Here is a 15,638-nt window from a genome sequence, read left to right as displayed (position 1 = left end):
TTTTAGTGTTCTGTACAGTAAAATATAATAAATTTAAATATCCCCTAAACTATGGCTCATAACTGCGGCCCAACGGTAATTGTATAAAACTTACGATGCGTGCAATCTATCAAAACATTTATGGCACGGCCAGCACAATATCGGGCAATTTTGGGTACTTAATAGAAAATATTAAATATTTTATATCTCCTTAACTATGAATAAAAAGGATACTTTTATAAATATGACGGTTCGCGCAATTCGTCAAAAAAGTTTGGGAAGGACCGGCTCAACTGGGGTTAATTTAGAGATTTTTATATTAAATTATAAAAATTTTAATATCACCTAAATTAAAGGAAAGAACCGGGTCCTTAGGGCGGTTTTATAAAGCTTACGGTGCGTGCAATCTGTCAACAAAAAAAAAATGGGCAGCGTCGACTCAATAGGTTTCTATTTTAGGTTTTTAATGATATATTTCAAAAATTTTAATGTATCCTAAACTATGGCAAAGAAACGGGGCCTAAGGATAGATTTGTAAAGTTTATGGTGAGAGCAATGTGTCAAAATAATTTGGGCTGGACTGGTTCAATATGGGGTGATTTATAATGCTTTATAGAAAATAATTAAAATTTTAATATCTCCAATACTGCGGCAAAGAACAAAAGTCTAAAGGTAGATTTATAAAGCTTATGGTGCGCGCAGACTGCTAAGAAAGATTAGGCAGGCCTAGCTCAATAGGTTGCTATTTTAAGTACTTAAAGGAAAATTTTGAAAATTTTAATAAATCCTAAAGTATAAAAAAGATGCTTGGCCTAAGTGTGGTTTTATAAAGCTTACGGTGGGCTCAATCTGTAAAAAAAGTTTGAACAGGGCTGATTCAGTTCAGAGCGATTTAGAGTGATTACTAGAAAATATTTTATATTTTATTATCTCCTAAACTAGAGAAAGAACCGGGACCTAAGTGTGGTTTTATAAAGCTAACGGTGCACGCAATATGTCAAAAAAGTATGGGCAGGGCCAGCTTAATATGAACCAATTTATAATGCTTAATAGAAATTTTTTAAAATTTAATATTTCCTAAATTATGAAAAAGAATCGCAGCCTAAGCATAGTTTTAAAAAGACTATGATGCGCGCAATATGTCAAAAAAATTTAGGCTGTGCCTAGTTAATAGGCAACGCTTTAGGGTGTTTATAAAGAATTATTGAAATTTTAATATCACTTAAACCATTGCAAAGTATCGTGGTCTAAGGGTAGTTTTGTAAAGCTTACGGTGTGCACAGATTGCCAAAAAAGATGTGGGATAGCTGGCACAATAGGGGGCGATTTATTCTTGAAAGAAAATCTTAAATATTTTAAATCTCCTAAACTACGTCAAGGAACCGGGACCTAAATCTGTTTTTATAAAGCTTATGTGTAGTCAATCTGTTCAAAAAGATTAAGCAGATCCACCTTAATAGAGGTCGATTTAGGATGCTTAATAAAAAATATTAATAATTTTAAATCTCCTAAAATAGGGCAATGAATAGTGGCCTAAGGAAGGTTTTATAAAACTTATGATCGTCACAATCTGTCAAAAACGTTTACGCAGGGCCAGCTTAATTGGGGATGATTTTAGGTGATTAATGAAAATATTAAAAATATTAATATATTCTAAACTATGCCAAAGAATCGTGGTCTAAGTGTGGTTTAATACAGCTTACGGTGCGCGCAATATGTCAAAAAAGGTTTGGCAGAACCGACTCAAAAGGGGTGATTTAAGGTGCTTAATTATAAAATCTGTAATATTCAATATCTTAATATCCACGGAAAAGAACTGGGCCCTAAGGGAAGATATATAAAGCTTACAGTGAGCAGAATCTATCATAAAAATTTCGGCAGGGCCGGCTCAATGGAATGAAATTTAGGGTGCTTAATAAGAAATTCTTTAAATTTTAATATTTCAAAAAGTTCATTAATTTCTGTGTTGTAAGAGTATCATCATGATGTCTGCGGTGCATAGAATCCATTATAAAAGTTTCAGACAGGGCCAGATCAATCAGAGGCGATTTAGGATGCTTAATAAAGAATTCTTTAAATTTTAATGTATCAGATATTTCTGTAAAGTTCTGGGTTTTAAGTTCTGACTTAATAAAGTCTGCGGTGAACAGAATATATTATGAAAGTTTCGTAAAGCACTGCCTCAATTAGGGGCGATTTAGGGTATTTTATAAAAAATTTTTTATATTTTAATATTTGAAAAAGTCTAGCAAAGTTTCGGAATTTAAGGTTGTTAAGTCTACGGTGTACAGAAACTATTATAAAAATTTCGAACAGGACCGGCTTAATTAGTGTCGATTTACTGTGCTTAATAAAAATTCTTTAAATTTTAATATTTCAATAACTTCAACAAAGTTCCGTGGTTCAAGGATATCTTTATTAAATCTGTAGTGCACAAAATCTATTATAAAAGTTTCGGACATGACCGACTCAATTAGGTGCGATTTAGGGTTATTAATAAAAAATAATTTAAATTAAAAAATTTCATAAAAACGGTGAAATAAAAAAGTTTAAGGGTGTCTTTATTAATTTTAACACTAAACGTTCCTGCGTTTCTCTATACCTAATCTTACAAAACCCGGTCATTTGACCGGTGTACAAATTTTACGTAATAAATGTTGTTTTTTCGGCTGGAATTGTCAATTTATTCTAAGAAGTAATGTTTACAACGTAACTTTTAAATAATAATAAAATAACCACTCATATATTTTCTTTTTCATATATATTATACATAACACAAACAGGAGATCATAGTGGCAGTGTTTACTTTACTTAGAAATAAATGAATGATGATTTTAATTTATTTAGTGGTATTTTTTGCAAATGGTAAGATTCTTCTTCATACATTTACCGCAAACATGTTTTTTACTAATTTTACAAGATTTAGTTGTTATTTTCTTTGCACAATTATATCTGGCATGTTTTTCACGAATACGAAATATTACCTTGGCCACTTGATACTTCTCGTAAGTTTTCTTTTTCTTCTTGGAGAAATACGTGACACTGTATTTTCTTGTCATTTGATCGTTGACATCGATACCGAATTTGGTTTTGTTATAATATGCATTTGTTTCAAGTATTCGCTTTCTGTCGATATTGATTTTTATTCTTATATGCTTTGAATTTAGTATTGTAACTTCTTTGGGTGGCTTGGATTTATAGTATTAGAGTACAATTATTTGTTTTGTAAAGTACTATTGAGAAACGTTCCAATTCGTCTTTTGCTGATTTTGCTAGCTGGAACAATTCTCTTCTATAACTCCGAATAGTCCCAAATAAAATTATTCGTTTTGCCATTAATTTTCTCTCCAGTGATGCACTCGTGAAAAAGTTGTCAATCATAATATTTCTCCAACACCCAATAAACAGTTCAACCATTTTGATGACAATATATTCACCGAGTGGTATTGACGACGGTCGGGATTCTTCTTTTCCCAAATAGGGAAAACTTTTTAGAATATATTTACTGTTGGCGTCCGATGTTAATCAAAACTTGATGCCAAATTTATTAGGCTTATTTATATATACTATGTAGTGTGTAAGTTCTCTACAAAAGTAAGATAAATTTTTGTAGAGAATAATTGCTCATCAACAGGCAAATTCATATCGGGCTTATAATTATTTTGATAATTCTCAATAAGTCTGTTCATTACACGTAAAATTAGAGCAAAATTATGTTAATATATATGCAACTATCTATAGTTATATTTAAACTATTTATAATTATATCTTAGACTATCTATAATTATATTTTACTAGACTATCTATAATTATACTTAAGTCCAAAGATAAGATCCCAAGTAGAAAAATTTAGAAAATGATAAAAAATTTGTATACCGCTCAAATAACCGGCTATGGTAAAATTAGCAGGTGACAAAATTTTCTCAGAAAATACAAAAAAAAAACCAAAGGTGAGAAATTGATTAACAAGAGAATCTAAAACTTTAGAAATAGTTAATGATAATCGAAAAAAATAATATATATGTATAAATTCAAGATTAAATCATGTATCAATCAAATGACTGGGCTTGATACGCTTAGTGTTAAGGTGTACAGAAAATATTGTAAGTTTCATACTGGGTCAATACAATTAAGAGCGATTTAGGGTGATTAATACAAAATTTTTTAAATTTTAATATTCCAAAAAATTCGGCAAAGTTCCGGGGTCTAAGTGTGTCTTCATTACTTTTACGGTGAACAGAATCAATTATGCCAGTTTCGGATAGGGCTGACTCAATTAGAGGCGATGTAGGGTGCTTAATAAAAAATATTTAATATTTTAATATTTCAAAATATTAAGTAAAGTTTAAGGATGTCTTTATAAATTGTACGGTACACAGGATTTATTATAAAAGTTTCGGATAGGGACGAATTAAATAGTTTAATAAAAAATTTTTTTGATTTTAATATTTCGAAATAGTTTGTAATTTAACTTTTCTAGTTTGTAATTTAAGTTTTCTTTATTAATATTACTGTGTACAAAATCTGTTATAAAAGTTTCAGCCAAGCTGGCACAATTAGGAGCAATTTAGGGTGGTTAATAAAAAATTCGATGAAGCTACGGGATTTAAGGATGTCTTTATTAATTTTACGGTTAACAAAATCTATTATAAAAGTTTTAGATAGAGCCGTCGCAATTAGGAGCAATTTAGGGTGCTTAATAAAAACTTATTTATATTATATTATTATAAAAAGTTCGGCAATGTTACAGAGTTTAATGGTGCCTTTATTAACATTACGGTGCAGAGAATCTATTATAAAAGTTTCAGACAGGGCCGGCTTAATAGGGGCGATTTAGAAGTCCTTATAAGAAAATCTTTAAATTTTATTATTTCTAAAAATTGGGCAAAGTTCTGTGGTTTAAGGATGTTTTTGTTAACATTACGCTAAACAGAATCTCTTGTGAAAGTTTCGGACAGGGCTGGGTCAATTAGAAACGATTTAGGGTACTTAATAAAAAAATTTATATACTTTAATATTTTAATTAAATTCTGTAAAGTACTAAGGTTCAAGAGTGGTTTCATTGATTTTACGGCGTATAGAATATAGTATAAAAGTTTCGTACATGTTCGGTTCAATTAGAGGCGATTTAGTGAGCTTAGTAGAAAATTTGTTCAATCTTAATAATTCAAAAAATTCGGCAATGTACCGTAGCTTAAGGGTGGCATCAAATTTTGCGTTGCACAGATTCCATTATAACAATTTCGGATAGGGCATATTCAATTAGAGGCGTTTTATGGTGCTTAATGAAAAATTCTCTAAATTTTAATGTTTCAATTAAATTCGGAAAAAAGAACCTTTTTTTGAACGTATCAAAATATAAATGCGCTTCATACCAAAGCTTGTCCTCAACGATTTCTCAATCAATAATTTTTCAATAAATTCTGTTCGTTGGATTATGAATGTACATTGACCATAATAAAACTTCTGAACGTGTGTGAGACTGTCGAGGTTCTCAAATGCAACTTCTTGTTCGCTCTCTTTTAATGGAACTACCATTGTTTCTACTTCTTCATATCGATCTATAAACGAAAATGTAGAGACATTCCCTGTTTCTCTATCGTACTGATTATTTCCTCTTTTCATTCTACGTTAAGTTTTTTAATTCATTTTTAGTATTAGATTGTGATTAAAAATAATCAATAAATGTATATACTTTATATACATTTGTCATCAAAAAAATTTATGAAAAATCTATATAAATTTTGAAAAAGCGTTTTATTTGGCATAAATAAAATCTCGAGAAAAACATCATGTTTTAACACGATTGTTTGTAAAAAATATAAATCCTTTTCAAAGATTCGAAAAATATCTTGTTGATCAAAGTTTGTCAAGAATTACAGTTAGTCTCATTGATTGCGCGATCCATTATAAAACCGTGTGCGATAAACAACCATAATGTTTCTTTTTTGTAATTAAAGTTATACTCGAGAATAGTATAATTATAATACTATTTGATATAAATGATATTGTAATTTTCATACTATATGTTTCTCTTCGTAAAATCCGCGAAAAGGTTTGTTCCTAAGGAGGTATACATCATCTACTGTCGTATCGCTCGATGGCAAGAAATATTGCCTGAAAACTTTTTCTCGTAATACTATCTTCTTTTCTTTTTCTATTACTGGAGTTAACAAACATTCCTCTTTAATGCGCACTAGAGACATGGATTTAAATATAATATCTTTTGTCACATTTATTTTTCCGTCGTAATATTATCGTTTTCTCCTTTACGTAATTCGTTTTAATACGCTTTACGCAAGACAGTCCCTAACTACCCTATCACGCGGTCGAAAAGGCCGAAAAGACAGCATAAGATACGTGTTAGGAGGAAATAAATTTCTCGACTAATCCCTTTGAATTCGATATATTATTTCTTTTTGCTTTCAACCACCATACGAGATAATCCATATCGCATAAATGTGCACCGCAATAACGCTTTTGCTTCATTTTTATTGATCGCTCTCTACCAAGGAATAGTATCAATTGAATAGAAATTAATTTTTTTGTTAATATTCTCTTATATTAATTATACTATACTACCTACCTTATGGAGGTTAATATATATATTTTTAGTTCCCATCTGTCCGAAACATCGGCCAGAAATGTTGTTTATACGAAAAATAATTGTTTTTGCGATTTCCTTTGAGTCGCAATAAAAATTATATCATGAGCAGCTGAGTCAGCATGAGAAGTATCTGATTTCTTATTATTATTATTAAACATCAGCTAATATCGTTCCTTCCTACGAACAAACATATTTATAAAAAAATCGTTTGGAGGAATCGAAACATGATCGAAAACATGATTCAATTCATTTACCATGATCCAATGAATTAATTGTTCAAATATTTAATTTTACAAGCATTTAATATCGGAATTAATTTTGTCGAGTGTTATCATCTAATACAATACACTTTACCATTCTAAGTTACATTCTCTGTTACAGTTTATCGACGACGACATGACACGACACTTTGGAATGGCTCGAGGAATGGAATCGAAAAAGGAAAGAAAGAGAAATACATATTTATATATCTCATGCGTGGAGAGCAGACATCAAAATTGTATGGTAACGGTCAGCGGTATTGTATTATAGAGAAGATTATCAACGGCTTCCTGAACTTTTTCAGTATAATTTTTTTTTTTTGCTTAATACTATAAATCAACACGCTGGATTTAAAGGCAAGACATCCCCTTTTCAAACATCGTCTTTGTTTTTAAGCTATTCGTAAAGTCTACATCGTGTTCGTTATGTGATCGAGATTAAGCAGGAAGAAGAAGAAGAGAAAATTTATAACGGCAGTGATTACAAACTTTGACGAGATTAATATGTCGCTGTTTTACAAAGTTTCATTCGAATGATGGAAGGATGAGACGTAATATCTTTTTCAAACGGTTCAAAGTACTGCTGGGCAGCTTTAGATAGAGGATTTAATCGATTGCGCTCGGGATTATTGTTTAAGGGCCATCCGCCATCCGCGCAACACGGATCAAAGTGAAATTTCTCATCTAAAAAGATGTACCGTTCCTCTATATAATAACGTTAGCGCAGGAATATTTTGAAATCATACGGAAAATGTTAATTCCACCATTTTTTACCATTTGCCATCGTGTCTTAATCGTAATTCCGTCGATTTCAAATAACTAATTATTCAAAGAAGAAATTATAAATTCAATGTTCCAAATTGTGTGTTATAATATTGACGACATATAACACAAAACATATCAATCCCAGTCAATTGACCGATTTATGAGTTCATCTTGAATTTATACATACACTTTATTCTTTTCCGATCATCATTAACTATCTATAAAGTCTTAGATTCTCTTGTTAATCAATCTCACTTTTGATTTTTTTTTTTTTCATTTCTTTCTTTTGAGAAAAATTTGTCACCCCCGTTTCTTACCAAAACCGGTCTCTCGACCAGTGTACAAATCTTTTATTATTCTTTAAATTTTTCTACTTGGGATCTTATCTTCGGACTTAAATATCACAGCAATAGTTAGTTGCATACATGTTAACATGATTTTGCTCTAATTACATGAACAGATTTGTTGAGTAATGAACAGATTTATTGAGAATAATTAAAATAGTTACAAGCCTGATATGAATCTGATTGTCGATGAGCAACTACTCCCTACAAAAGTAAGATAAAAACTTACACTACATAGTATATATAAATAAGCCTGATAAATTTGGCATCAAGTTTTGATTAACATCGGACGCCAACAGTAAATATATTATAAAAAGTTTTCCATATTTGGGAAAAGAAGAATGCCGACCGTCGTCAATACCTCTATGGAAATTTGTTGTCCTCAAAATAGTTGAACTATTTACTGGATGTTTGAGAGATATTTACTATACCAGTATAATGGCTTAAAATTTTAAAAATGGCTTAAAATTAGGGCTGGATAAAATTAGAAAAATCTAAATCCTACATCATACAATTCAAATATAACTTTAACAAAGATTCAAAATTTAATACGATTAATATAAGAAAATCTGTAACAGAAAAATCGCTAAGTCTGAAAGATGTAAACTAATTATTATTATATCCTACATGTAGAACTGTAAGAGAAAAAGATATAATAAATACGTTAAAATTCATTTCTTCTATCAAATATGATTATTATAAAAACTTAAAAACAAATCGACACGACGGAACTTCAAATATAACTGAGGAAGAAGATATCATTTATATTGCTGATAAATAAATCTAAACAAACTAATAATAATAATTGTAACGGTAACAAAATAATTATATTCATTTTTACGAAAAATCTTTAATAGAAAATGTATGATAAGGGATTTTATCTGAAATAAAAGAAAAATTTGAAGACTGAATTTAATATTATTATTTTTTTCACTTGTCAAATCGATTAAATCAGATTAAATCTTAGTCATACAATAATTGTGATATTAATAACAATTATTCTAAGATTATTCTGTCTTATTCACTTTATATGTCGTTAAATGAAAGCTACGTCTAGATTCAAATATTCTACAATGTTTATTTAAATTTATATTTTAAAAGGAAATTTAAAAAACAATTTATATTATATTATTACTTTTCTCCATTTAGCATTTTATGAAATTAATCGATTTGGCAAGTGAACGGCTGATACAAGGAATAACAGATAATAAATTTGTTAATTACAGTTGCTCTTCAGAATAATTAATATTTGACTCCAGAAAGGACATATCCAAAAATGCAATTATTATACTTAAAAAAAAAATTACAACACATTATTCGAGAGTGTATTAAAGTAAAAGATTGATAATAAATTCCTCGTACAATATGAAGATATAAACAAGTAAAAAGAAACTAAAGCTCCATTTCTACGTAAAATACATATAATTCATCAATAATTTATATCTTATATGATTTGAATAACTATTAAAAACTATTTCGATATAGACAATAATGTATAGATAAAAAAATTCCTGAAATTAATTAAATAATTAAAGAAAGATCAAGAAAGAAACTAATATTTCCTCAATAGTTAACATTTATAAGAGTTGATAAATAAAAAAAAGAATTTTAAGCAATTTTAATTAAAGGATTTTTATAAATAAAAGGTATTTTGCATCAAATTTATTTAATTTTTATTTTTTAGTTAGACTTAAAGATTTAATTCAATTTGTTAATTTTCAATTAAACAAATTTTTGTTATTAAATAATAAGTAAAAATAAAATTAAAATAATAATATACAAATTTATTGAAGAATTAAAAAGTTGATTTAGGGAATATTTATAGAATTAATATTTAATGAATTAATTAATTTTGAAAATTTAACTGATAATAATTTATTAAATTGAGTCGATATATTTAAAAAATATAATTAAAATAGTTTGATTTTAAAATTATATATTTTTCGCTAGAAAAAGTTTCGTATATTGACGTCTCTTGAACTTCACTGTGAAAAAGAAAAACTTATACCTTCACTACTGATTCTGAAATAAACGCATGAGTGATGTGTTCTGTTTTCGTGAGTAACGATTGCTTCCTTGTTTGTATGTGTAAATCGATGCTCAGATTTTTTGAACCGATTTCAATGGAATTAGACAAGATTTCAACTTTTCACATTTTCGACCGACGGCCCCGTACGCGAAAGTCGTCGTAAAGCAAAACAAAAGAATCTTTCCAATCTTGAATCCGAGATTTCATTTTTATAGATTTCGGTCCGCCGATCGACTGATAATATTTCTTCGTACGAAATTATTATACGAAAACGAATTGTTCCAATGAGTTCTACTATATCACACTCCGTACAAACTTTTCTCACCGAAAATGTGTTTATATATATTATATATATAATATCACTCATGGAAAGATCTTCGATCGCTTAAGAAATTGTGCTCGAAAGCGATCATCATACTAAATAAAACGAACAACTTAGACTATGTTATTCTAGGAAGATAAAAAAATATGGAGATAACGATAAGGTATAAAACATAGAATATATTCTTAAAAAAATTGAATTACACAAGTTATAGGAATGTATCTTAGAACACGCACAAGGAAAATTTAGATCACGTGTAATGGATTTAGGAGAACAGTTCTAGATTTAAGACTATTGTAATTAATTTAAAAACTTCTATTATGTCATGGATTGTTATGCATGTTATGACAAGCAAAATACTTATTTACTACAATCTAGTTACTATTTTTATATGAAGTTGTGGATTATGTTACTCAACGAAAAAAGGAATACTCAATTTGATGCGTTTACTACAATTTAGTCATTTGCCTCATTTTAATCAGTATGAAACTTTACGCAAGAGTTAGGCTAATTAACTAAAACACAAGAATGATTCCCAGAACATAACTCTAGAAATTGATAATTCTGGTATGGTTGTCTAAGTATATCACTTTTAGATCACAATTAGATATTATCATTACTTTTCCTGGAAAACTTCTCTTTCCTCTTGTATCAATAAGCTTCCTTCCTTAATCGGTTGACGTTGAAGCGGAAGCTCATGGAAAAATACTTCTTAAGGATGAATGTATTCGTTTAAATCATCACACTCAGATAACGATAACTATATATATAATTAATTAAAACAACTAACATTCCTTCTACGTTCACTATATGTATGTATGTATATATATATATATATATATATATATATATATAAAAGAATATAATTCTCTAAACGCTTCCTTTTATATGAAATCAATGTTCTATAATTTAATGATTATGATTATGATTACAAGAATAATACTGTTAATATGTATCACACACTATTATCTAGACTGACATACACCTATAATTAAATAAAATGAGATAATTATTCTAATAGAATTCAAATACAAAGACCGAGGCAAAGATTTTAACAGAATTTGGATACAGAGACTGAGACAGAGATTACGATCTTACTACACGCGAGTTAATTAACGATTACTGAATGATGCCCTAATTTCCTTATATATTTATGCATTCGTTGGCTATGTATCAGAGTAGGTCATTTTCCATGTACGTCGTACGATGCTACACGAACTGTTTTGTAAGTGCATCCACTGGCCTTGAGTGCAGTATAATCTTATGTTTTATGTATCATTTTGTACACGCCTCAGTTAATTTTGGGTACAGTATAGCTTCGTGTTCTATGTGTCTATCAGCGTGTCTGCTGATCTTAGGTGTAGTATAGATAGACACTCAACGTGTTATTCTGCATGCACTGCTAACTTGGATGCACCAGGGAAAGGAGTGGCCGTGGCCATTGGTTCTGTAGTTTCGCAATTTCTTATGTAGCAATTGAACTAAGTACAGTAATGTTTGTATGTACGGCCTTTGGAATTTACTGTAGGTAGTAGGTCACTCCTAGAGCAGCGTCTGAGTTGCACATATGCGCAAGATCTACGTGATTTATCGCAGGTCGTGTGTCATCGTAGATGCATGCGTAGCATATGTATCCATGGCGTACCTAACCTGCAGCATGTCTTGGCGACTTGTCATGATATCGTTAAGATATCCCTCCTGGCGTACGTGTATGTTGCACAAGTAAACGTTGCAGGTAGACGCCCCATTTGGCGACGTTACTTTCTAATATAATGTTTGCGCTATGCAATGGTTCTCGTTCTACGTAAAATATTTTATAAAAAAATTATATATATTTTCTTAGTATTTATGTAATAACTTTTTATATAATTAACGATCAATATACTTAACCCTCTATATAATTTCCTATATAGAGGAAACGAGAATGATATATATTAGTACTCAATAAATGACTCCCTATACGATCGGCATGAGATAAATACATTATTAAAATAAGTGCGGCAGAAATTTCAAGTACACTAGCATATCCTCTGTCAAATGAATAGCGACCTTTATTAACTCGTTACCGAATCGCGTCGTTCTGTGAAATCATACTAATTCGCTCTAGAAATTTATAGAATATTTTCGTAAGAACGTTAAATTCATGTTATTTTCATGAAAGAGTGTCAAATGATCATGGTTTAAATGGAATCGGACGAGATTTCAATATTAAACATACTGAACCGACGTATACACTGATAGTCGTTCGAATGAGATTAAAAAGAATCTTTAAAATCGCTAATTCGTTCCAACCAATACTTGATTCTTATGTATTTAGATCTGCGGAATCGATTGGTAATATTTCTAGAACTGTAGCACTACTTCTGATGGAGTTATAGTCATATTTAACGACTTGTTCCAGAATTGTGGCGGCCTGTGAAAAGAGATTAATTCGCTATTACAATACAAAGAATATATTTACAAGAACGTTATACTTTTATTTATTCTCGTGAAAACGTTAATTGATCTCAGTTTTAGAAATAGGACGAAATTTCAACTTTTCACGATTACCGCATACGCGAATGTCGTAACGCGCAACTTTTGACGCAGTTATAGCTAATCTTTATCGATTCGTTATAAAATTGTTGCAATCTACGAAATAATGGTATTTTTCTCTTGTAATTCATAGTATTACATTCTCTGGTCAAAAATTATAAATATAAATATATAACGTATAAGGTATTTCAATTTTTTATTTACATTATAATCTATCTTCTCGTGCCCCTTATAATAGATAATTATTCAACTTCATTTCCATACTTTATACTATATTATTTTAGAGACAATATCTAATAATATATTTCTTTCGCCCGTAATATAGAAAAACCCTTCTTAATTAGACAATTAAATTAGACGTAAACTAAATACATATTTTATAATTATATTTTATTTTATATTTATTCATTATCATTTTGTATTCATTTTCACAATTACTTGCTTTAAATTGGATAAATCTTGTAATACCTTCATACAATAAAGGAAAATAATTGTCACGAAAAAAACGTCTACCTGAAAGGGGTACGATATCTGTACATCAGAACTCCATCTACACTGGAAAGACGATATGCAAGTAGAAAGTGAAAGTCGATTTGCCTATCTGAGCGCCATTATAAGAAGGATAATACGCACCTAAAAAGTGAAAGACTGTATAGAGATGATTGAACTGTAAGAGAAATAGTTCAAAAAAATAATAAAGCCCAAATGCATCCTGAAATGTATCTTGAAATATAATAAAAGAATGGGTACAATTGATCATCAAGATCAGATGTTATTTCCCAATTATGAGAAAAGTCATCAAAGGATACTGAAAACTTTTTTTTATATGTCAGATATAGCTCTGTTCAATACTTATATTATGCATAAAACGCTACGAGCAAAATTTGGTGTAAAAGCATTTGTTTTAATTGAATCTCGAGCTAAATACATCTTTAATTTTGAACTTTACACTGGAATATTGGTATGTGAACTAAGATCCAAATCACTTGGAATCTCTGGATCCATTGTGCTTTTTTATTAAAGGATTTACTTCACCAAAGAAAAACTCTTTTTTTTTGGTGTTTCTCGATTCTGTTTCTCGATACTTGGTATTCGTTTCCTACATTAGACGAGAAACTACATAAAAATCATACTACCATTTGTGGCACTGTTCGTATAAGAAGAAAAGGAATGCCACGTGATGAAGAATTCTTAAAAAATATAAAAAGCTTAGAAAAAGGATAAATGTTAATGAAATATAATAAAATGATAGCTTTTTGTGCATGAAAGGATAAAAGGATGGTACCAATTCTTATTACTATGCATAATCCCTCTATGGTGATGACTATCAAAATTGATTACACTACGGGACAATATATAAAACAGCCTAATATCAATATAGAATATAATATATACTTGACGTATCATTATATACTATAATATATTGATTATATATACTATAATATATTGATTCAATTTTATATAACCATAAGTCTATCCGAAAGTCATTAAAATTATATAAAAAGTATTTTTTGCATTCGATTGACATTACCATAAGTAATTGTCTCGTTATATAGAATTTATACCAGTAGAAAATTTTGGTCATGGAGAAAGAAAGTCAAAAAAAGTTGCCGCTTAGAATGAAATCTAGATGTTTCCCTTCAAAAATACCTCCAACGAGAAAAGATACCACCCGGTAACGATGTGTACTGTGTAAGCAGTCAAATGTTCATAAGGAAAGTAGTTATTTTTGCGAAAATTATAACGTATCATTATGTATCATACCATGTTTCGAATTGTATCATTCATTTGAAAAATAAAATTATTTGTTTAAAAAACATAACACATTCTTCATTTAACAATGGTAATTTTCATTTAACATTACTTATTTCCTTTCTATATATTAATGCAATAACTTATAAAGTAAATTTTATCCAATACTATTGACAAAATATCTCGTATTTTAATGAAAACAATCCGTGAGATATTTCGCCCTAAGTGTATGGTAAATATCGCGTCGCGAAATATCTCGTTCAGAGCATAAACAACATTAAGTCGTGAGATTTCTCGTCCATAAATGTGAAGCCATTAAACATCTGATAGAACTTATGAGAAGAACCACTTCTATATACTCACTAATACTCACATTTTTCACGATAATTCGTTATAACTACAGATGCATCAAATTATACTATAGGACTAATTCTTAATCAAGTCAAAATCGGCAAAAATCTAGCGATCGCGTATACATCACGTTTACTCAATCAGGCCAAACCGAATTACTCGACGATGGAAAAGGAGACCATAAGCGACTACAGAAAAATGAGACAAGAATTAGAATATCTAGGTGTAGAGTACAAAACATTCCAACTAAAAGAGAACAGACCATTCAGAGTAGTAATCAGAAACCTACACTCAACGACAGAAGGAAAATATAGAAGAATTAAAAATAATAAAACATGAAACACCAAAATTACCATGAATTGACATTAACATCAAAATATAAAACAACCTCTACCAATCTTCTTCATCACCTAACATCAAAATTCAACAATAAGAAAATTTACTCACTAGACGGACTCCTAAATACCAAAATTACAATAGAAAAAATAAAAGATGCCAAAGACACGCACATACTCAAAAATATTGCACCAAAACTCCCAGATGTATGAAATGTTCCGGAGATCACCTGTCAACCGAGTGTGCAAAGAAAATTAAAGACGAAAACGTTAAATGCGTAAATTGTAGTGAAAAACATCCAGCAAATTACAAAGGCTGTATGGCATATATTATTGCCTGAAAAAGGAAATACAAATCA

Source organism: Vespula vulgaris, chromosome 18, assembly GCF_905475345.1.
Source record: "Vespula vulgaris chromosome 18, iyVesVulg1.1, whole genome shotgun sequence".
NCBI lineage: Eukaryota > Metazoa > Arthropoda > Insecta > Hymenoptera > Vespidae > Vespula > Vespula vulgaris.
The sequence above is the reverse complement of the archived record's forward strand: the minus strand, read 5'-3'. Positions refer to the sequence as shown.